Below are 26,074 nucleotides of genomic sequence, written 5' to 3'. Positions count from 1 at the left end.
ATAGCAAATTGTTTTAACAATCAGAAATACTTAATTTCAACTTGAATTAAGTAAACAACTAAAGTATATTTTTCAGTCTCAAATTTTCAGTGGTGTCAGCATTATACTTCAAAAACTTTTATCATTTTATACCATTGCAACTCAGTGATGTACTAGGTAAAATTTATTTAAGCACATTAAATTATATGAAAAATTATAAGGAATCAATTGACTTCGATATGAAACGTCTCCTTCAGTGTCACCAATCCACATTATTTTTTATTTAAAAAACAAACGTGAATAAGCACTGTATGCACTTGAGTACTACAGATACAGAGTGCTAGAAAACAAGAGCTTTTTATATTTTATTTCTCTAAGCCAAATGTTATACAAGATCCCACTTAATATAATTGTTCCCAGTTGGAAGGCAAAAAGTTTTCACAATACTGCAGTAATTAGGCAAAAGAGCAGAACTAATGATACCCACCACTGCTTAACAGATAGAATGGTAAAGTGTACTATAGTTTCAAGTTTTCCCTTTCATGAAGTAACTTTTCCGGCTCTTTGAAGTAACTGTATAAGACCACTACTGCCTGCTAAATATCAATTCAAATATTCACATTTCAAGTCCAGTGCTAACTGCAATAAAAGACGCATGGGCAGTTGAGGCAAAGTTGTGTTTTACTGCAGCCCATGTTTGGTCTATTGTTCTAATTTAAGTTGTAAATTACAAAAAAGGACCAGTTCTAGTGCTAAACTGATTATAATACCTAGGTCATTAACAGTGTCTACTTCAATGTTATAAACCAAACAACAAAAAATGTATACAAGTCAACCTATCCACACACGTTCAAATCCTACTTATTGAGATTTTATCTGCAGTGTTGACCTTTAAATTTTTGTGTCTGTTTGTCCTTTTATACATACACGATTTCACAGCATAAGTTTATTTTCAGGAGCTTCTAAATTCATGAAACAAAATTAGTTTCAGGCGAAATTTTGTATACAAGGTCTTAACATAGAAACAGTTTTCATTCTCTCTTTCTCCCTCTCTTTTCTATGTCTTTGACATGAAATTAGAATAGATTGGTCATTTTTGTTCAAGGAGACTAGATCTAATTGATTTATACTAACTTCTGAGTTTAACTTCGACTTGTTTGCTTTTTGTAATGAATTCAGTTTTTTTAAAATAAAACTTCACATATTCTGGGAACTTGGATCTTAATCAAAACAGATGCCTCTACATGAGAAACAACAACCTGCTTTGAAATGGCCATGATGCTAATTCTTAAAAAGGGGCTACTGTGTGTACAAGGTAACTACTCTTCATACTGATGAAATCCAAGGTTCATTCCACTGATGTCAATGTGGAAACCATTTTGTCCCATGGCTGCTTAAAGATTTTCAATAGGATTAAATCAGCTGCAAGTCCTCATTATATCAGGGTTTACAATTGTGTCTGAGTTGGAGTCTGTTTCTCATAGAATTTTACTCAGAGACTGACTTAGATTGGCTCCTTAGGGCTAGTCTGATTTTACTAGAAACAACTGTATCACATCAGCCACTCTCATAAACTTGCCCTAAGATTGAATCAGCTTTGACCCTGAAGAGATGAAAGTTTACCGAGCCTATGCATTCTCTGTAAGAGTCCCAGAAAAGTTTGCATTTAGTTTCTGCAGCAATGCAGAAGTAGAATGTGCTTATTAACTATTCCAGTGGACCTTTGCCTTGCAGCTATGAACCTGATTTTCTGATAAGAAAACTATAGTTGAACTTAGAGAAATTTCTGTCAATAAAAATACATAGAAATCCTTATTTGATCATTCTGTTCCTCTTCAAAGAAACCATGTAGGGTTTATGGAAATGAAACAAGAGCATGCTTTTAAAACTAATTTTCCCCTAATATTCAGTACAGTTGAAAAATAATTAAAATAATTAGTTTTATCCAGTGGCTGGTTTTCACTGCCAAACAGAATCTAGTTATTTTACAAAAATATTGAGCTAATTTTCATTATTTTATATTCTATTTACTAAATCTAAACAAATCTGTTTCAGTTAACTGCAGATTCTCTTCAGTTAAAGTAAAAACCTGAATCTCAGTGTTCTCTACCAGTGTATGTTATTTTATTGAAGTTCATCAAGACATTACAGAATACAGCCAGTCATTTACAAGCTTTTATTGGCCACCCTTTAGCTTCATGGTGGCAGATCAAATCCAAACCGAACTAAAGCTATATATTGATTCTCTGTGTGTCACGTTATCCATATCTTAATGATGCAATGGATTTAAAATGCAATATGGTCAAGATGTTAGAAACATTTGCTTATGCCCTGTAGCCAATTCTTCTTTTACATTACAAGAACTCTGTTCTCTTCTACTCCACAAAATCCTAACTGGGCCTAAATGACCTTCCACATAGACTGCTTTGATCATACCAACTTCTCACTTCAGTCTTTGTAGATGTGCAGTATTTTCTAAATTACATAAATATTCCTAATAGCTCTGGTCAGCTAGCCCTACAACATCAGTAAATTTTCATATGCTAATATGTCCTAAGTAATTCTTGCTGTTCTAAGAAAGCAACATTATGTATATTAATGAAGGTAATCCAACCTTCACCTTAAGGATATTCTTGGTCATGTGGGATCGCTTGAATAAGTTTAAAAGTTAGAAAGAAAATGAAGATTATCTCTTCCCATATATCAAGCATCATCTCTACAAACATGAGTGACCAAATCTGAAAATTCCTGAGAAGATTTTCTTAAAAAGCTATGAATTAGAAAACAAATTTTAATCATAGCTGGTATATGCTTACTAGATGATCTTATGAGAATGTCTCTTATTAATGCTAAATTTTAGAAGATAACATTCACAACAGTATAACCAAATTAGGATTATTAAAGAGGAGTTCTTAGCCTTTAAAGCTTACCTCTCTCTAAACTAGGTGAAGAATAAAGTTTCTATTTTTTAATGATATTATTTTTAAGGTAACATTATTCAGTCAAATATGGTTAATGTGTGGGCTTTAGCTATAATAATTTTATTGGGATAAAATATTTCTTGAGCTTCTTGAGGAAAGAGCCAATGTCAAAACAAATGAGCAAAATGTGGAGTAAAGTTTTATTTCACATCATTCATGCAACAAATTGTGACTGAGCACGTACAGGCATACTTTGGAGATGTTATGGTTTGGTTCCAGACCACCACAATAAAGCAAACATCACAATGAAGTGAGTCACACGAACTTTTTGGTTTTCCAGTGTATATCAAAGTTTTGTGTACACTATACTGTTGTCTATTAAATGTGCAATAGCATTAAGTGTAGAACAATGTATATATTTTAATTTAAAATACTTCATTGCTAAAAAAAATTGCTAACCATCAACTGAGCCTTCAGCAAGTCATAATCTTTTTGCTTATGGAAGGTCTTGCCTCAGTGGTGATGACTGATGACTGATTAGGGTGGTGGTTGCTGAAGTTTGGGTTGATAATTTTCATTGGTCTCCCTTTAACTTCATGATGGCAGATGAAATCCAAACTGAACTAAAGCTAAGTAATTCTCTGTGTGTCATGTTATCGATACCTTAATGATGCAATGGACTTGAAATGCAAAATAGTCAAGATGCTAGAGAAAAACATTAGTTTCTATTTCTTAAAATAAGACAACAATGAAGTTTGTCACATTGATTGTCTCTTCCGTTCAACAACAGTTTCTCTATAGCATGTGATACTGTTGGCATTTTACCCACAGAACTTCTTTCAAAATTGAGGTCAATCCTCTCAAACCCTGCTGCTGCTTTATCAACTAAGCTTATGTAATATTCAAAATCCTTTGTTGTCCTTTCAACAATCTTTGCAGCATCTTCACCAGGAGTAGATTCCATCACAAGAAACCACTTTCTTTGCTCATGCATCAGAAGCAACTCCTTATCCTTGAAACTTTGATCATGAGATTGCAGCAATTCAGTCACATCTTCAGGCTCCACTTCTAATTCTAGTTCTCTTGCTATATCCACCACATATGCAGTTACTTCCTCTAACTATGAAGTCTTGAACCTCTCAAAGTCATAAGTTATGGGTGGAATCAACTTCTTCCAAACTCCTGTTAATGCTGATATTTTGACCTCTTCCCATGAATCACACATGTTCTTAATGGCATCTAGAATGTGAATCCTTTCCAGAAGGTTTTCAATTTACTTTGCCCAGATCCATCTGAGGAATCAATATCTATGGCAGCCATAACCTTCAAAATATATTTCTTCAATAATAAGATTTTGAAGTCAAAATTACTCTTTGATCCATGGGCTGCAGAATTGATACTGTGTGAGCAGGCATGAAAATAACATGAATCTCATTGTACATCTCTATCACAGCTCTTGGGTGACCAGGTGCATTGTCAATGAGTAACATATTTTGAAAGGAATCTTATTTTCTGAGCAGGTTTCAAAAGTGGGCTGAAAATATTCAGTAAACAACATTGTACACAGATGTGCTGTCATCCAGGCTTTGTTGTTCCAGTTATAGAGCACAGGCAGAATAGATTTAGCATAATTCGCTAGGGCCCTGAATTTTCAGAATGGTAAATGAGTATTGGCTTCAACTTAAAGTCATCAGCTGCATTAGCCCCTAACAAGAGAGTCTACCTGTTCTTTGAAGCCAGGCACTGACTTCTCCTCTCTAGCTATGAAAGTCCTAGATGGCATTTTCTTCCAATAGAAAGCTGTTTCATCTACACGGAAAATCTATTGTTTAGTGGAACCACCTTCATTAACGATCTTAGCTAGGTTTTCTGGATAACTTGCTGCAGCTTCTACATCAGCACTTGCTGTTTCACCTTGCACTTTTATGTTTTGGGGGCAGCTTCTTTCCTTAAACCTCATGAACCAACCTCTGCTAGCTTCAAACTCTCCTTCTGCAGCTTTCTAATCTCTCTCAGCCTTCACAGAATTTAAGAGGGTTAGAGCCTTGCTCTGGATTCAGCTTTGGCTTAGGCAATGCTATGGCTGGTTTGAGGTATCCAGACCCCTAAAACTCTCTCCATATTAGCAATAAGGTTGTTTCGCTTTCTCATCATTCACGTGTTTACTGGAGTAGCACTTTTAAATTCCTTCAAGAACTTTCACCTTGAATTCACAACTTGGGAGTTTGGCACAAGAGACCTAGCTAGCTTTTGGCCTATCTTGGCTTTTACTATGCCTTCCTCACTAGGCTTAATTATTTCTAGCTTTTGATTTAAAGTGAGAGACATGTGACTCTTCTTTCCACTTGAATATTTAGAAACCACTGTAGGGTTAATTGCTGTAACTTAAATATTGTCCTGTGTCAGGGAATAGAGAGGCCAAAGAAGAGGAAGAGAGACAGGGAACAGCCAGCTGGTGGAACAGTCAGGACATAGACATTTAGCGATTAAGTTTTCTGAAATAATTATAATAGTGACATCAAAGATCACTGAACACAGGTCACTGTAACAAATACAATAATAATTAAAAAGTTTGAAATATTGCAAGAATTACCAAAATGTGACACAGAGACATGAAGTGAACAAATGCTGCTGAGAAAAAAAATGGTGCTGATTGATTTTCTTGAGGTAGGGTCACAAACCTTCAATTTGTTTAAAAAAAACCAAACAAACAAAAAACGTATCTGCAAAGTGCAATAACACAAGGTATGCCTGTACTATGTTCTAGGCATTGGTTAAGGATATAGCAGGAAAATGTCCTGCCTTTATGAAGTTTACATTATAGTGGGGAAGTCAACCAACAGAATTTTCTCTCTCTCTCTCTCTCTCACACACACACACACACACATACACACATCCCATATTTGATGATGGATGCTGGGTATTATAAGAGCAAGAAAAAGTCAAAAATAATCTGAGTTATTTGGCCTGAGCAACTACAAAAATGGAGAGAGATGATTTTCCAGGCTACGCAAGCAGTTTCCCCACCTGTCCATGTGTTATACTAATACTTTAACATTCTGCCTTTCCAAACTGCCTGTTTTTCCAAGAATCATAAATGACACCAGTGATTTTCACATAGGGAGATGATGACAGTCCCCACCATACCAAATTTTAAAGGATTCTCTAGCGCAATTATGATGTCTTCCTAGTTCCTCCAATAAGCCAAACCTCCAATCAGTTAAGAGTCATTCAAGGGCTATAATTAGAGATGGCTTTCTGGGGTTGGGCCTAGACCTCATTCTAGACAAACACTTGTAGAACACAGAAATGGAGCCAAGACTGTAGTCAAGACTGTAGTCATGCCACGTGCCCAGAAAATCAAATGAAGGAGACATAGTATAGTTCTTGGGAGGATTTTGGCCTGGAAACAGCTGAAATTGACATAATATTCATGAGCTGAGTTGGAGAAGGAGAAAAGGAGAAAGGGCTGGGCTCTTACACTATGTCTGTATTTCTAACTGCTACTGAGCATTTCTACTTGGGTGTCCCATTATCAATATCACACATCTAAAAGATCACCGTAACATTTAAAACTACTTTTCCCCCAAAATACCACCTCTATACATTAACTTTTTATGTATTTGTTCCTTCTCAAAAGGCTCAAATATTAAATATACCTTCTTGGCCCCACCAAATACTGCTGGTCATTCCTTCATTTTATTAATTACTCTTGCTCTTTCCTTTGTATTTTCTATTTTTGCTAGCCCCTCCCACTTTACATTGGTTAGTTACAAGAGTTCCTTAATTAAGTTTCTTTCACTGGTCTTTCCCTTTCCTAATCTATCCCAAATAGCACTGCCAGAGTACACTTCTCAAAACACTTTCATATTTACTTATAAACATTTGTCCCACTAGAATGTAAAGTCCATGAAAACAGAGACTTTTTGAGTGTGTTTTATTTTTCTACTTTTATCGCCAACACCCAGAACAGTGCTTGGTACATGGTAGGTACTCAGTAACAATTTAAAGAATGAATTAAGGAAGGAACAAATGAACAGAATAATTTACAAGGTACTCATTTAGGTCCGTGGGTGGGGGAGCAGATATAAGGATCAGTTAAACTTGGAGCCTGCCTTGTAAGTTAGAGATACTTATTCACTCAAGAAGCTTTTAGGACACATCTGAACCAAGACTGAAAGAAGCTGGGATTTGGATTTGTTGAAATGCCATTAAGGACACTGAGGCTGAGAGGAACACATAAATAAAAAAGTGACAAAAGACAAAAAAAGAGCATGGGTAAGTGTATGGAAAAGGAAAGGTCCCATTTGGCTCAAACAAAAGATATACTAATGGGAATAGAAGAAGATGAGGCTGGAAAGGCAGGATAACACAAAATTCTAGGTGGCAGGTTAAGAACCTTGAATTCTTAGTTGTATGTCAGTCTTCCTCAAAGCAGAGCCTCTTGACCACCTGAATCAGAATCACGTAGGCCAGTAGTCAAAACAGAGATTATCAGGCCTCATGCCAGGAGTGTCTTACCTGAAGGTGAGACCTGTTGACCTGCACTTATAACAAACTTCCGGTAATGTTGATGCATATTAATGTTTGAGATACACTGCTATAGACAATGGAAAACTATCAGAACATTCTCAGCAAATAAGTGACAAAATGGTACTTGAGAAAAATTAATGTGATCACAATGTGCAGTAGGTGCAGAGGACTGGAGAGCAGAGAGATTGCAGGTAGCACCATCAGGTTAGGAAGCAACTGGCCAGATGACGATGATGGGGATGTGAGCTAAAGCAAGATGTGAAGTAACGGCTCCAGGAGAGGAAGGAGAGAAACCTTATCTGATCACTCTAGTTCAGAATCTGGTCATGGCACACCACTGCCTACTAACTAATGTAACCAATATTCTGGGACCTCCTCTCTAACCCACCGTCACTACTCTTCTCTTTAAGTTCTTCATTCTGGAACTTCACAATCACCTTCCTACCTCCACATCGTCACTCATGCTGTTCTCCCAGCCTGGGATGCCCTCCTTCTTACGGGTCCACTTCCTGTATGAAAACTTCCCTTTGTAGGTCCACAAAAACTGCTCTCTCTCCCCTATAATCTTGTAGGACATACTGTCTTTATCCCTTATCTGGCATATGCCACATTCTATTGCTATTTTCTTTAAATCCTTACACTCTATCTCTTAGATTGAAGGAATCTTAAGTCTATAAATATAACACATCCATTTCTGTAAATTCTGTGCACAAAGAATGTAACTGAAGTGAATTAAGTATATATAGATGATAGTGATGCTGGCGATGAAGACGGCAACAATGACAGCCTAACAGCGGATTCCCGGACAGTCTCTACAGCAATGATACCAGTGCCCAGACAACACTGCTTATTTGATGTTTAAAACATGTCAGGAACTTTTCTATGTACACTGAGTATATGTTTTCTATATCAACTCATTTAATCCTCAGAACAACCCTATAAAAGTAGGTACTATTATCCTCATTTTAAGAATGAAGAAAACTGAGGTGCAGAGAGAGACAACCAGGATGGCGCAGTAGGTACGCAGTAGGTAAATGCTGTACCATCTCTCACAACCACACCAAAATGACAACTAATCTACAAAACAACCATTATTGAGAATCGCCTAAAATCAAGCTGAACTGAAGCCTTTCAACTAAGGATGAGCAGAAAAAGCCACCTCCAGACTGGTAGGAAGGTCAGAGACATGGATCGGGCTGGTCCCACACCCACGTGTGACCATTAAAGACCAGGAGGGATGTCTTGGCTGTGGAGGTGGCCCTCTGTCCCCAGAGGAGCGATAGGTCCCAGCCCCACCCTAGTCCAGGGTTCCAGCCCTGGGGAAATAGGTCCCCATACTTTCTGGTTGTGAAAACCAGTGGATATTGTGACTGAGGGAGACACTGCGGCTACACTCACAGGCGCTCCTCCTAAAGGGACCACATGCGGACTTACCCACCAACAGAATCACTCGCTCTGATCTCCAGCACTGGGGCAGCAGTTGGAGAGGTGGCAGGGACAAATGGAGAACTGAGTTGTCTGGCTTGGGACGGGGGCTGGAGAGGTGGCTTTCTCCTGGATGGGGGAGCTGGTGTAGGCCATTGTTTCTTTGCTGAGCCCTCCCCATTCCTGGCATGTGGACACAGGAGGCGGCCATTTCTGAGTCTCCAGCATTCATTTGTCTAGCCCTGGTGATTCGAGAACTGGCCCTGACCAACTTTCAGGCACATCCAGGCTGCTTTCAGTGGCTTTTTCCGTGCAGACCAGCTGCAGACTTTCCTAGGGTCGCTCTAAGGTTCACGGAACCCAGACAAGCAACATTTGGCTTGAGCGTGTCCTGTACCTCTGGCTGAGCTGCCCTAAACTGGCACTTGTGGTAGCCAGCCATGGTTTGCGGCTTGGCCTTTCAAGGTGCTTCCAAGCACAGCACGGGTAGCAACCATCTGTGGATTTCTTTGTCGCTCCTGCCAAGTGGCCCCCGGTGGGGCACAGACTGTGACTGAACTTGACCTACAGTGAATCCCCTCCAAGGTGGTCCTGGGGCTGGTGCCAGGAAATGAGCTGGAGCATCACCCAGCCGCCTCCACGTACGACACACCAAAGGGGTGGATTGGGCAGGCACAGAGTCCTGCTGAGGCAGATCCTGCTCTGTAGGATCAGCCCCTGCACAACAACACTTCCACTGTAGTCAAGGCCAGTTCTCACAACCAGTGAGCCCTAGAGTCAGTCCCTCACACTGATGTGCAATTATCAACCAAGGCTCAACTACAAGAGGACAGCACACACAACCCACACAAGGGACATACCTGGAGTGTGTGGTTCAGGTGACCATAAAGACTGTGCCACTGAACCCCACAGCACGTCTACTACATAAGGCCAGTCTACTAAGATCAGAAGACAAAGCAGCCCTACTCAATACATAGAAACAAACACAGGGAGGCAGCCGCAATGGGGAGACAAAGAAACATGTCCTGGGTGAAATAACAGAACAAAGCTCCAGAAAAAGAACTAAGCGAAATGGAGATAAGGAATCTATCAGACGCAGAGTTCAAAACACTGATTATAAGAATGCTCCATGATCTCAGGGAGAACTTCAACAGAGAGATAGAGAGCATAAAAATGGAGATGGAAACCATTTTTCAGATGGAAAAAGAACTAGTCAGAACTAAAGGATACAATAATAGAAATGAAGAATATATTGCAGGGAATCAACAGTAGATTAGATGGAGCAGAGGATCCAACCAGTGATGTAGAAGGTAGCAGAAAACACTTAACGAGAACAGCAAAAAGAAAAAAGAATCCAAAAAATTGAGGAGAGTTTAAGGAGCCTCCCGGACAATATCAAGCATACCAACATGTGCATTATAGGGGTACCAGGAGAAGAGAGAGAGCAAGGAATTGAAAACCTATTTGAAGAAATAATGACAGAAAACTTCCCTAACTTGGTGAAGAAAATAGACATACATGCTCAGAAGGCACAGAGAGTCCCACACAAGATAAACCCAAAGAGGCCCACACCAAGACACATCATAATTAAAATGCCAAAGGTTAAAGACAAAGAGAGAATCTTAAAAGCAGCAAGAGAAAAGCAGTTAAGTTACCTACAAGGGAACCCTCATAATACTGGCAGCTGATTTCTCAACAGAAACTTTGCAGGCCAGAAGAGAGTAGCAGGAAATATTCCAAGTGATGACAAACAACAACATACAACCAAGATTGCTCTAACCAGCAAGGCTGTCATTTAAAATTGAAGGACAGATAAGGAGCTTCCCAGACAAGAAAAAGCTGAAAAAGTTCATCACCACCAAATCAGTATTACAAGGAATCTTAGAGGGACTTCTTTAAGATGGGACGGGGGTTAAGGACAGGTGAAAGGGGAAGGGATTAAGAACAAATTGCGTGTTACATAGTAGTCATGGCGATGTAGGGTATAGCATCAGGAATATAGTCAACAATATTGTAATAACTAGGTATGGTTCCAAATAGGTACTAGATCTATCAGGGTGATAGGTGGGAATGAGGTTGGGGGCAGGGTGAAAAAGGTGAGGGCATTAAGAAATACAAACTGGTAGTTAATACACTATGGGGAATATAATCTGAAGGCATTAAAAACATAAATTGATAGTTAATACAGTATGGGGAATATAATGAACAATGTTGTAAAGATCATGTAAGGTGCCAGATGGGCACTGGACTTATCAGGGGGATCACTTCATAGACTGTGTCAAATGCGCTATACACCTGAAGCTGAAGTAGAATAATATTAAATGTCAACTCTAACTAAATATACAGGTATATATGGTCACAGGATGTGGAGTACAACATAGGGAAGGTAGTCAATGGTATTGTAAAAGTTATATTAGTTTTCAGAAGGGTAGTAGCTTGGGGGGTGGGTTATCATTTTATGAGGGGTTTAAATGTCTCATTATTACATTGCTTTATACACCTGAACCTTTTAAAAAAAGATTCTTATAGATAAATAAATTGATTCTCTTTTATTTCTGTACTCCACTCTCATCCCCATCTACTCCCATTGCAATGTGTTTAATATGTATCTGTTTGTATTTAATTAGTATATTGTATGTATGTAAAATGTATGTAGAAATAAAAACCTGGGTGCTGGGCATGCTGATTGCAAAAGAACAACAACAACAAAAACCCCACAAAACAACAAAAAAACCTGAGGTGCAGAGAAGTTAAGTAACTTGCTCAAAATCACACAGCTGGTAAATGGTGAACTTGGATTTGGACATTGGCAATGCAATAACAGAGCTCATTTTAAAATCATAACCTACAGAGTTGCTGTCTCAGAATCTTATTTGTTTCTTTCATAGCCCTTACAATTTGAAAATTTTAAAACTTTTTGTTGTTATTTTCTGTCTCCTTACTAGATAGCAAGATCCATCTTTGTAGGGACTAGCTAATTTTGTTCAATGCTACACACCTGGTGCTGGGCATAGAGTAAACGTTCCATTAATATATGCTTTGTGAATGAATGAGTGAATGAATGAATGAAACAATAAGGAAAAAGGAGGAGAAATGAGTAAAGCTACAGATACCACTATGAATATCTCAGAGATTAGGAAGGTTTTTTATTACTGCAGATTTCAGACAGATGGCTTCTTAGAGAAAGCCTTCATCAATATATGAATGCATTTTGAAACGCTGAAAGGAAAAATCCATTTGCAAGGTGCTGGGACCAGGTGTCTCTATTTTAGAAAATCACTCTATTCAAGAACAGGAAGCACAGTTTGGAGATAGAGCACTGCAGTAGGGAACTGAAGACCTGGCTGAGTTCCACAGTTTCCACTAAGTCACACCTGTGTGGGAAATAACTTTGTTCACAGCTTTCCTTTTGTCGACATAGAGTTAAAACAGAGTAATCTCGGCCAAATTCAAATTCTCATTTCAATGCATTAGAACCATGGCTTATTAGAGCTGGAAAAGGTTTTAGAGCTCATTGTTTCCAGAGATTTTTTTCAAACTACTTTTTAGCCACAAGACCATTTCTTTAAGGAAAATCTTATGGGGCGATGAAGTTAGTGGGTGACAGGGATGCACAATATGTAAAACAGGTAAAAGCCAAGTTGCCCCAGGATGGTTGTGTCATGAATGTGTACGCATGTGATTTGGGGGCCACAAAGCTCAAATCTGCCACAGATCAACCACTCCTTGACATAATTTTTAAATATATGCTTTACTGAGATAGGAATGCACATATCATATTATTTGAAGTGTACCAATCAGTGTTTTTGGTATATTTAGAGTTGTGCAAACATCACCACAATCAATTTCAGAACATTTTTATCAGTTTAGAAAGAAACCTCCATACCCATTAGCAGTTACTCTCGTTCACTACCTCACTTTTCTCTCTCCCCATCAGCTCCTTAGAACCACTAATCTACTTTCTGTCTCTGTAGATTTACCTATTCTAGACATTTCACATAAAGGGTATCATACAACATGTGGTCTTTTGTGACTGGCTTCTTTCACTTTGCACAATGCTTGCAAGGTTCATCCATGTTGTAGCATGCATGTAGAATGCATATATTGCATTCCTTTTTATGGCTGAGTAATATTCCACTGTATGAATACATTACATTTTATTCATTCATTTAGTTGGTGGACAATTGGGTTGCTTCCACTTTTTAGCTATTTTTGAATAATGCTGCTATAAATATTCAAGTGGAAGTGTCTGTGTGGACATATGTTTTCATTTCTCTTGGTTATATATTTAGAAGTGAAATTGTATCTAACTTTGTTTAATCTTTTGAGGAACTGCCAGATTGTTTTCCAAAACAGCATCAACATTTTACATTCCCAAAAAATATATGAAGGCTCCAATTTCTCCACGGCTTCACCAACACTTGTTATTTGTCTTTATGATCATGGCCATCCTAAGTGGGTGTAAAGTAATATCTCATGGTGGTGTTGATTTGCATTTCCCTGATGGTGAATGATATTGATAAGTTTTTTTCATGTACTTCTTGGCCATTTGTGTATCTTTTTTGCAGAAATGTCTATTCAGATCCTTTGCCCATTTTTGAATTGGGTTATTTGTGTTTTTATTATTGGCACATAAGGATTCTTTTATATATTCTAGTATAAGACCCTTTACTACATTTGTGATTTGAAAATATTCACCCATTCTGTGGCTTGTTTTTTTCACTTTCATAATTTTGATGAAGTCCTATTAATTAATTAGGTTGCTTAAGCTTTTTGTGTCATATTAATAAATCTACGATTAAGATTATTAAGAAATCTAATCTAAGATTATTGAAGTTTAATCCCATGTCTTTTTTTAAGAGTTTCATAGTTTTAGCTCTTACATCCAGGTCGTGATCCATTTTGTATTAATTTTTGTATATGGTGTGTGGTAGTATTTTCTTCTAATCCTTTTTATTTCTATAAGGTCAGTATTAATGTCCCCTCTTATTTCAGACAAGTAATCTTCTTCTTCTTGATCAGTCTAAGGGTTTGCCAATTTTGCTGATCTTTTCAAAGAACCAAGTTTTGGTTCTGTTGATTTTCTCTATTGTTTTTCTGTCTCCCTTTGGTATTTTACAGAAGCCTTCGATAAAGTAAGGAGTTTGGGGCTGAAGCAGTAGCAGCTTCCTATCCATCCCTCCATTCAAGTGACTGCATCTCTGAGATGGCACAAGCCAGTCCTATTTCACTCCTATTGCCTTACTTATTAATAATGTTCACTATTATTCTCAAAAGTTTCCTGTTCAGATGATAAATTATAGGTCACTCTACCAACAGCCCTGGTCTGAAACTAGATTTCCTGCAGGTTTTATCTATCCAGCTTCCTCCCAGTTCCTTCTGTTTGAGTGTTCTTTGTGGTTCTGGCCTCAGGTATAAAATAAAGGAAAAAAGTGAAATAAGGACAATACAAATATCAGATCAAAGAGATACACTTGCAGTCAGACTGGTGGGAATGATTGCCAACTAAGAAAAAAAGCAAAAAAGTTAGTCTTCATTTATCTCTCACTCACACTCTGTTTTTTTATTCTTTTATAAACAAGTATAAACTGTGGTTGAAGTTGTAGAGAAATATTCCCAAGAACTGCTGTGGATAAAGTAGCTGTGTCCATGGGTTACTGCCTTTCCCATGGGGCAGGGCCCTGAGTTCTATTTTCCAATTACGCCTGTGCACACTCTTCCTCGGTGAAGAGGGCATGCTCTAGTACCACACAACCCTTCTAAAGGTGAAGGAATATTCCTTCTCTTGAAAGAGAGGTTCCAGGTTTAAGGGCTTAAGAAAAAATAGGGATCACACTACTTGCTTTTGCTACCCACCTTCCATGCCCTATTCAGTGTACTTTAACCTATCAGATGCCAATAATTCATTTCCTATTCTATAATATCCGTCTATTCCTCACTCTGTCCTAGACCCATACTCTCCAAGGAAGAGAGCAGGGCATGATTCTGTGATTCCATCTACTCTGCACCTCTGCTTCTCCTATCACAGCTGAAGGCATACGTGCCAACAAACATATACTTGATCAATTATTTAAATGTATTTCATTCACAAGAGGAGTAAAGGAATTGTACATTCAATATTTCTAGAAGTACACTGTACTACTCAAGGAGAATTAAACACATTTTAATGTACTTCATTTGAATCCTAAAATCTTCTGTTTGTATTTTATTAAATCTAGAAATCTGATCTGTTATGTTGGCCTGATTATTGCATGTTACTCACAAAATTTCATTTTATTTTAACCAAATATGCTTTTTCCCCCCTGCTCCATTAGTCTTTAAGCTTTATTTAAGAGAGATTATTTTAGGAACTAAAGTTTTAAGACACTTGACAAAAATTTGTTTGTTAACAAGAAGTCTTCTGATATCAAAGTTAAATCACAGTTAAAAATATGTTATGTTCAAGGTTTTCAATGAAACAAAAATGGTCATTAAAAGTCAGGGAAAAATATTACTGCTGTTTTTAGTAATAAAACACAATGATGAAACACAGCTTCCTTAACAATGTAAAGACAGTGTGACAGTGACTCAAAGCAATGGAAGATATTTTATTTTGATGCTTAATGTAGTTCACAGAATACCAGTTGACTTTATTCTTAGGAACACATTTTAAAATGGCAGTGATGGATTTTCAGGCCTGGTTACACCTACCAGGAAAATGATGCAACCATTATTCACCTCTTCCAACTATGGTTTTTACTGGCATCTTCTATGAGTTACACTTTGGCACTCTTCTAAACATCATCAGGCCACAAGCTCAGTCTAAATCAAATATTTTTACAAACTAAACAATCCAGTGCTAAAAACTACCCAAGTTACAAAGACCTAATGCTGTTTCCGTTCCAAGGACTGGGCTCTTTTATAGGGGAAAAAGTGCTTACTATATTAAAAGGGAAACGGTGCTTTAACCCAAAAGAACTGGGTTGGCCAGAGCATTAGAAAAACAGTTAGGATCAAACCTGCACTGGCCACCAACTGACAGACATAACCCACTAGTGACCTTTTCCAATCTCTGTGTCTCATGAGCCCACATAATGGATTGTCTAAGTAAGTTAGTTAATTTAGAATTGGGTCAGTTAAGTTAGATTCACACAGAAAAATTTCTGTTTCATAGACATAGATTACACCCCTTACTCTGGCTAACACGCTTGCAAATGGGAGCCACTATGCACATTATTATTGCAAAAGAACAATTCCAGATCCAAGTGCATGTCCTACTAATGATAGGTGAGTAGCATTATCTCTTCATGTACAGAGTAGCTAATTTTCAAAAAGCTGAAGGAATGCATATAAGCAATGCTGACAAGCTAACTTCACAAACCAGGGAAGCTTTCATTTGTATATATTAAATACAGATATACTAAAGCATTCTCTTTGTAGTTGCTGCAAGTTTCAACCTGAAATTAGTTACCCAGTGACTGGCATATAGTAGGTGTATTGAAAAACACTTGCTGAATGAATGAATGCAGAATATTTGGTTTCCTTAAAGATCTGGGAAAGCCATATTATGTCAAGTGCTACATAAGTAATATCTAGGAAGCCACAAGCAATTTTAGTATACATTTTCCTTTCCCTCTATACACAAAGGTCATTAGTCTCTACTTGAGGAGTTTTGTAACTAGACTAACTCTGCTCAGCCCCACTGATCTCTCTCAGCTCTATCACCTCAATCGATTCTATCACGCAGGGCTTCACATTGGTCAGTTACCGTCAGGACGAGCCTAGCATTACTGCCTCAATAACTGTAAAGTCTTTCCTCAGTGGTATTCATTAAACACATCCATCATTTATTCATTTAACAAATTGGTACTGAACTCTTGTATCGTATGAGAAAAACAAGAGCAGGGTAAAGGAGACCAAGAGTTCTGAGGAAGGACTGCAATTTTAAATCAGATGGCCATGGGAAGCCTCATTAGATGGAGATATCGGAGTAAGGACTTGAGCTGCTACTGGGAAAGAGGCCCTCCCCTGCAAAGGTCTGGTGGCAGGAATCATGCCAGGAATAATCAAGGAACAGCCAGGGGGCCAGTGTGGATGGAGTGGAGTAAGCAATAGGAGTGCAGTAAGAGAAGAATGGAAGGGCCCGATCTTAGAGGACTTGGAAGTTGTCATAAAATCTTAGCTTTTCTCTCAGAGAAATAGGAGCCAATGAAGAAAGCTTGTGAGGGGACAAGAGAAGCAATTAGTATAGGTTTTAAAAGAATCACTCTGGCTGCCGTGTTGAGAATATAAGACAGGGAGAACAGGGTGCAAAAAGGAGATGAGTGAGGAGGCTACCTGCTAAGCAATCTGGGTGACAGGTGATGGTGGCTTGGACCAGAGCAAAACAGTGACGGTGGTGAGGAGTCCTCAAATTCTGGATATACTTTGAAGGTAGAGCCAACAGAGGGAAAAGAGAGTGCAGTGGGGATTTAAGTCAGGGTTTCCAGACAGATTAGATGTGACATATAACAGAAAAAGAGGAGGTGAGTATGACTTCATAAATTTGGGCTTTAATAACTATAAAAAAATGGGAGTTGTCAATGACTGACATGAAAAACGACTATGTGTGGAGTAGGTTTGAAGGAATAAAAAGATAACAGTTCCATTTTGAACATTAACCTCATATAGTGAAATGCTATGATCCTCACATTATAATCCCAGGTCATTTTCCTCATCATACATTTATTTGTAGATTCAAAACAAATCTACTGCCATTTATTTCTTAGGCATTCTATTCCAGCTAGAATTGTATTAGAGACCTTATATTAAATAGCTTTTATTCATTAGTGCCAACTTTTCTCTCACTGCAGTAGCTGGAAATTCTAGTCTACCAATTAAGAATTAAGAAAAGTTCCTGCTTGTTTCTCACTTGCCAAAAGCAAATGTGTTCGTAGCTTCTTGTCCCTAGGTTCAAGAACTAATTGGGCAGGATAAAATGGCTCTGGAATTAGAATCAGAAGATCTGTAGGTCAAACCTTGGTTCTTCACTTTCCTGTGATAGGACGTTAATATCTTTGGATCTCACTGATGACAACATAAAATGGAGAAAATACCTACATTATAGGGATGGTGTGAGATTAAATTAAATGATGCAAGTGAAACAATGTGATGGATTGTAAAGAGTTATACCCATGTTATAAGTTATCATTATTGTCTATAGCTTGCCAAAAAATTTACACATGACTATTGTTTTTGCTCATTCATTTCTTCATTCATGCATTCCACCATCTTACAAAAAGGAATGAATGTAGATAAAAGTTATTTGAATAATCTCTGAGCAAACTGGTGAAAGGCTTTTGAGAAGCTTTCTAGGGGTTTCTTTACCCATGGCCTTCTAAAAACTGCCTAGACAATGGTTACAAAAATGACTTAATCTTACATAGGTCTGACTCCACTATAATTAATTCAGCAACAAAACATTCATTAAAATGAAAACACAAAAAAGCCCTGCTAAAGAAATAGGAGGTAGCATGTGAAAGCAGAAACAGCAATGAAAAAGTGAGCCATGGTATATATTACTGAAGATTCAACTGGACTGATTCCAAAGTGCTGGAGTCAGAACAGAGCAGACTCTTAAGATACAGCCAGTGGGAGACGAGAATGATGGTCTGTGGCAGGAGAGGGAAAAGAGAGTGCAGTGGGGATTTAAGTCAAGGTCTTGGACCAGACTATTGTTAATTTATTTTGTAAGAACTTTGGCCTGCCCTTGATGGCCCTCCATTCTTATTTAGGGAGAAGAAAGGGTATTCAGGTAATCTTTCTCAACCATATCACTATATGCAGAGAGACTAAAAATTTTGCTGAAAAGGAAGGAAGGTGTCTAGTTTTTAGAGGTCTAGGCTTCTTATGAATCTTAGTGAGTTAGTAACAGAACACGTTCCTGTGTTCTTAAACAAACAAACAACAAAACTCTGGAAATCTCAAGCTTTCACAACTTTTTCTTAACTAACTGAAGGAATCTAGAAGACCTATGAGAATCCTGTAGTAGTTATTTATCTACTATGCTCTTAGACCCAATGTTATTATGGCAGTTTTATTGTGTACCATAATTATTTACTGATGGGTGTGTCTTTTGACACAAGGTATGAGCTCTCTCAAGGTTGGGAAGGTATTTTATTCATCCTTGTAACCACAGAGCCTCTGGCACACACGTAACAGACGTCAATAAAAGTCTTTCCTAATTCCCCTTCTATGTATACTTTCCCTCACACCCCTTTATTTTTGAATGGCTAACTCCAGAGCCCTTTAGTGAGAGCGAGAACGTACTTCATTATCCATTTGTGCCATAGGATGCTCACACAAAATGGTTAATGCCAAGCAATTTCAAGGCAGGAAACCCAGAATTTCAGACCATGCATTTCCTCATAAAGAAAAGGAATGTGTGAGACAGTACCATTCCAGAAATTCACCTGAATTGTCAATTAAGTTACACTATTGCTGTCTTAAGAAGATAATTTTGGCTTCTAGTTCTTCTGAATCACCCTCAATGGTTTATATTGCAACACTGTCATTCTTGTGAATTCACTTTTCTCAATATTTCATCATAAAAATATTCAAACACAGAAAAAGATGAAAGAATTTTATAGTTAAGCCTACCATACTATACTATAATATTAATTTTATAGTAACCCTACAATATGTACTATTTTATAATATACCTACCACCTTGATTCTTTTAGAAACAGTTCCTTGTTCACTTGTTGTAATAACTATCTGGGACAGAATGGTCTCAGCAGGAAAAAAAGCACTTTTATTTCACTTATAGTTTACAATTTAAAAAATCTAGGTATCTACCCAAAAAATCAAAAACATTTATCCATAATGATATAAGTGCTCTGATGTTCAATGCAGCTTTATTTATGGTGGCCAAGACATGGAAACAACCAAAGTATCCTTCGATAGATGACTGGATAAAGAAGGTATGGTATATATATACACAATGGTATATATACACTATTCTGTCATAAGGTGAAATAGTGCCATTTGTGACAACATGGATGGATCTCAAGATTATTATGCTAAGTGAAATAAGTCAGACAGAAAAAGTAGAGAACCATATGACTTCACTGATATGTGAGATATAAAACTGAAAGCAACAAAGGAACAAGACAATAAAACAAAGAAACAAAAACTCATAGACATAGACAATAATTTAGCGGTTACCAGAGGGTAAGGGGGTAGGGGGTGACAGGTGAGGGTAAATGGGGTCAAATATATGGTGATGGAAGGAGAACTGACTCTGGATGGTGAACACACAATGTGATATATACATGATGTGTTACAGAATTGTATACTTGAAACCTATGTAACTTTACTAACCATTGTCACCCCAATAAACTTTAGTTTAAAAAAAAAATCAACAAAAATGTTAATCATATTCAATCAATCATACTTATTGAGTCCTTATGTGCTACGTCCCTTACCTTCATTATTTTTATGCCTTATAAAATTCCTACAGGGAAACTGAGGCATAGTGGGTTAAGAAACCTGGCCAAATACTAGAGCAGGTTTCTGAAAGCTAGACTCACACCAAAACTCACACTCTGTATCATTCCACACTGATCTGAAAAGCTAAAAGAAACAAAAACAAAAGAACTGAAGCCAGTATTACTGGTTACCTGCCAACCATCCATTCTATTTTCCCCCATCCTAATAGAAATCTAATTTTTCACAAAACTCCCACCCCATCCTATGTGTCCCAAGAAAACTTAATCCCACCCCCAGGATCAAGGCGTATAACAGGTCCCTTTCCTGTAATTGGCTCAGAAATTCAGGCCTGAGCCAATCAGATAGAGAATTACCTAAATCATAGGGCTTGATTCTGGAATGGGCATGTGGCCCAACTAGGTCTAATAATTCATGGGAAGGATTTTTCTCAGCACTTCTGGGACAAAGCTTCCTTATGAAGATATAAGATAGCTTTGGGAAACAACTAGATGCCATGAAGTGCAGACATGTAGCTGGGAACGACTATAGCCATCATGCCACCATAAGGAAAGCAAGCTAAGGATGAAGCCAACATATCAAGGAGGGCATAGCAGAGGAAGTCAAGAGAAAAGAAGCTGTATTACACTGAGATAACTCTCAAGTCTCCTGTGCCTCTGGATTTCAAGTTTCGAGAGGCAATACATTTCCTTACTGTATGATACTCTTTGGGTTTTCTGTTATTTGTAGCCACAGATATCACAGCTCACAGGGAAAACCAGGTGAAAGAATAATGCTTTAAAGAAAAATTTAATAGCTAAAAGGGAACACAATTAAAGGATTACATGCACAGAGCTGTTTGCAGGGCCCACTGAGTTGAAGAGGATGCAGTGAATAGGAAGTAGGTATTCTGCTGAACTTCATTCCCAGGGTTTCGTTTATCAACAACAGCAAAAGTTGCCTGAGGTTGCTAGTGCCTTTCTTAAAGAACATCCTTATATTTCCATCAGAGATTATAAAGAAATGAATTCTAGTCAGGCTTTAAAAAGTCTTGAGTTCTTGCCAGCAGTCCTCCACATACAGACAACTACTTTGTCACCCAATCCCAACACTTTCACTTGTGCGTTTGAGACTGTAATTAACTATAAGTCAGCAGACTTAGGTTCTAATTCAGGCTCTGATTAACCTTGTCATTTGCCTTTCTAGGATTTGTTTTCCAAACCTGAAAATCCCTGGGATTGCTTTGAGGAACAACTGACAGATTATATATAGATTATTTTTGAAATACAAATATGAGGAATTATTATTAAGGAAATATGGTATGTTAGCTATTGCTCATTGGTATAAGGTTTTTTGTTGTTGTTGTTAATTTTTTTTTTAAATCAGTCACTATTAAATAAAAAACAATGCTAAGAAAATTGTCAAGCTATCACTCAGTGGAAGAAGTAGATCATCTGCCCTTTTCCTCTTTTCCTTCCCAGCTGGTTGGCTAAGGGGCTGATGGAGTAAAGTGCAGTCTCCAAGAAGCTATGTTATTAATGTTATATAATATTGATTACCTTGGAAAGCAATGTGCAACTTACCAAGATGGGTACATGTTTTGGGGGGGTGGAGGTGGGGAACAGAGCTTTGGAAAATAACACAATGGAACAGCTGAGATCACGGATCAGCTTCCACAGCTGAGTATAAAGTTGGTAACCAACAAAGTGGGAGATAAGAGGGAACGGACAACACATTTTTTTCTGCTTAACAATTTTGCCTGAGCTGGGACTGGCACTATTTACTTACTTTGCCGTCTTAAAACAACAAAACTTAACAGAAATGAGGACAGAACAGTTGTTTATAAATCTTTCAATGTGATGGATGTCTAAGTACAGGCTCATATTGTCCTCTGGTTTCTCATAAGAGTTACATCCAACTGTGTCCAAAGCAAGTTATATGTTTAAAAAAAAATCCAAGTTTTACTATTTCAGAGCAATATTATTTGTTATCTCATACCATCAATCCTCATACTTAGTCTTAAACTAGATCAAATATGTGACGATTTATTTTTAAGATTGAGGGGAGATACAATTAAGAATTGTATTAACTACAAATTTATTTACTAATGTAAGTTATCAAACCTTATGACTCTTCAATTGCTGTTGGTGTATATCTGCATTAAAATTATTTTTTAAAATTTAACTCACCAAAATCTGTTTTCAAGTAATATTATACCATTTTGTATATAGTCTAAGAACCTTAAAACGTATACTTCAATTCCTCCTCTCTCAGCTTTTGTACTATTGTTGTCATAAATTGTACGACCACATATAAACCTCTTATTACAGTGTTATTATTTTAGCTTCAAGCACTCAATTATCTTTGAAAGATTTAAAACGTGAGGGGGAAAGTCTTTTATGGTTTCCCATATACAGAGGGTGCCAAAAAATGTATACACATCTTAAGAAAGGAAAAAGCTGTACTAAAATTGTAATACTCAACAATATATACCGATAACAAGATGAATACAAGTCATGCGTATACATTTTTTTGGCACCCCTAGTATTTATCAACCCCAGTGATTTCACTCTTTTGTGTAGTTGCAGATTTTTTTCTATCTGTTATCAGTTTCCATCTGCATAAAGTACTTAACAGTCTTTGTAGAGCAGGCCTGCTGGAGATGACTTATTTGTGCTTGTGTACGTTTGAAAAAAAATCATTATTTTTCCTCAGTTTTTTAAAAGATATTTTGTCAGGAGATAGAATTCTAGGTTGATAACTTTTGTTTTTGTGTACTTCAAAGATGCTATTCCACTAAGCTTTTGGCATGCATTTCCAAAAGTCTGCTGTCACTATCATCTCCATCACTCTTTTTCTCTGGTTACTCCTTTTCTCTGTTAAAAATTGCTTCTTTGTCAGTGGTTTTAAGCAATTTGACGATGGTTATAGTTTTCTTCATATTTCTGGTGCTTTGGATCTCCCAGGTTTATAGTTTTCATCAAATTTGGAAAATGTTGAGACACTATTTCTTAAAAATTTTTTTGTTTCTCTGACTCTCTTGCCTCTCCTTTGGATACCACAATTACATATCTACTAAGCTGAATGAAATTTCTTACACTTTACTGATGTTCTGGGTTTTTTTCCCCCTCTTTTTTCCTGCATGTTTATTTTGGATAGTTTTATTGCTATGTCTTTAAGATTAATAATATTTTCTTCTATTGTCTCTAATCTGCTGTAAATTCCATTCCATTTAGTTTTTATCTCAGATATTGTACTTTTCATCTAGAAGTTCAATATTTTATATATCTTTCATGTTTTTCCTCTACTGACTTGTACATAGAACATATACATTATAACTGTTTTAATGTCCTTGTCTACCTATTCTTTCACGTTGGCCATTTCTGGGTCTGTTTGTATTGACTAATTTTTCTCCTTATTATGGGTCATATTTTCTTGCTTCTTTTTATGCCTCATATTTTTTTTTTATTGGATGCCAGACATTATGAATTTAACTTTGAAACAAGGTATTTCTGTACTCCTCTAAATATCTGTATTTAAACATTCCTTCAAATATTTGTTCTGGGATGTAGTTACATCCTGGAGACAGTTCGTTCCTTTAGTTCTTGCTTTTAAGCTTTTTTGGATAGCACTAGAGCTGCGTTTAGTCTGTGGCTAGTATTGCCCCACTACTGAGGCAATATTCTTTGGAGTACTTTACTTGATACCTCATGTATTTTCAACTGTGGCTAACGGGAAACAGAAAATTTCCAGCCCTGCGTGGGCTCCAAGGAGTTTACTATGATCCCTTCCAGTGATCTGCTCAACCTCAGGGAGTTTCCTCGTATTCACGTTTTGGTCAGCACTCAGCTGCACATTCCCCACTGGATTTAATATCTCTGAGTTCACATTCTCTTGTGTGCTCGCTCTGTTTCTGTTTATCTCTCTCCTGTCTGTGCAGTTCTTTCCTTCCAATTTCTGTTCTGTGAATTCTGGCTACCTTGACTTCCCTAAATTCCTAAATATGAACTATATAAGAAATATTATTAACACTATATCATATTGTTTGTCTGTCCATCTATTTATTTACATACAGGATTTCTGGTTTTCCTCAAATATTAGGCTTGTTGGCTTGAGAAAACTGCTACTTGGACTTAGAATGCCTAGACTCTGGTTCTGCATCTTTCACTCAGTAGCTGTAATAACTGTAATTTATAATCTGATTATCAATGTTTTCATCTGTAAACAGAGCATTAAATTAAATAATATCTAAGGGTTCTTCCAGTTTTAAGATACTAAGAGTTTAAGAATAACCTCAATTCTCAGGGTGGTTTTAATAATCAAATTAGTCTAATGAAATTTTCTCCGAAACAAGGTTGTGATCCATGGTACAGCTATGATTTTATGCAGCACTGAACACATGAGCTAATGTGTTTTGTTTATGAAATATCATTTTTGAATGACTTGATTGTGCTAAATGACATCCAATCACTCAAATTGTCCATCAACCTTCATATATTTAAAATATCACTAGGTCTTTGAAAATTTGTTCTGTTATTTTTACTTCTCTCTTATTGCTGCCTCTAGTCTAACCCTGACTCTTACAATGCCGAATACATAACAGCAACAACAATAATGGCAGCAGCTGACAATGACCAGTGCTTACTATGGGCACCATTTCAACTGTTTTAAACATATCTTATTTTATTTTCACAACAGTTTTAGGCAGCAGTAGTAGTAGAGTTATATCCCAGTTTATAGATGAGAAAATTTAGACATATAAATACATAGATGAGAAAATTTAAAATCCTGCAATAAGTGGCAGAATCAGAATTCAAGGCCAGGCCTTCTGACTCCAATGGTTGGGCCTTTCCTGGCAACTAGTACTCTTCCTAGCAGAGACTATAGTTGCCCTCTAACTGGGTCTTTTTATTTGTAGTCATTCCTCAAATGACTCAGTGTGAACTTTTGAAAACATATATTCTGGTGTGCCTCTCCATTCCTTCCATTACACTATCAGAATACCCCTGGTGCTTATCATCATCAGAGTTAGAAAACACCCCCTTATACATATATGTGTATTAGATATAATATACATATATATTAGTAACAAAAAAAAAAACAAGGACAATAAAATATGGGAAAGAAGTTGCATCTTTCAAATAAATCATAATGCTAATATTTCAAAAATAATCACTGAATTCTAGAACTGAAAGGGGCTTTAATTTCACTTATCACAACTCCCTTACCTAACTCTCCTATTTTATACAGGACGAAACTAAAGCCCATCAAGATTCTATCATTAGTGGCAAAGCAAATTTTACAGCAATTTCTGTGATGCCTCGCTCCATAATATGACAGTGTGCAAGTTCAAATTTAGTTTCGATTTATAGAAAAATACAAAGGAAATTTAGAAAATTAAACTGTCAAAACATTTAAGTATATAGTTTTCCTGATCAAAAAAATAAATTAAGAAACCCCAAAACGTGTGAATTAAACTATGGCAGCAAATTCCAGCAATGACAACTACTACAATATTTAAGGGGTACCTACTAAGAGTCAAGCCTAAGCATTTTTTTTTTAATCACATAGTTTCATCTAGACCTCACAATAAGATAAAGAATTAAGGAGTATTATCCCAGATTTACAGATGAGGAAACAGGCTCAGAGAAATCAGTTGGCCTCCCTTTCTAAGCCATTAAGTGGTTGGGCCAGGATTTGAACCCAGAGTTTCTGACCATTTTTGCACTTCATTTAGAAGATGACTAATAATATAATTACTAATATAATGA

General features: G+C 37.1%; 1 protein-coding gene and 1 pseudogene across 8 annotated transcripts in view; both read right to left on the bottom strand.

Annotated features, from left to right (window-relative positions):
- VPS13B (vacuolar protein sorting 13 homolog B) overlaps window positions 1–26,074 on the bottom strand; it is a 719,992-nt gene that overhangs the window by 218,313 nt on the left and 475,605 nt on the right. The gene's annotated exons all lie outside the window — the stretch shown is intronic.
- LOC117034168 (tigger transposable element-derived protein 1-like) lies at window positions 3,373–7,479 on the bottom strand (annotated as a pseudogene).

Source organism: Rhinolophus ferrumequinum, chromosome 14 (assembly GCF_004115265.2).
Source record: "Rhinolophus ferrumequinum isolate MPI-CBG mRhiFer1 chromosome 14, mRhiFer1_v1.p, whole genome shotgun sequence".
In the NCBI taxonomy this organism is placed as follows: domain Eukaryota; kingdom Metazoa; phylum Chordata; class Mammalia; order Chiroptera; family Rhinolophidae; genus Rhinolophus; species Rhinolophus ferrumequinum.
This window is presented reverse-complemented; position numbering and strand designations above follow the sequence as displayed.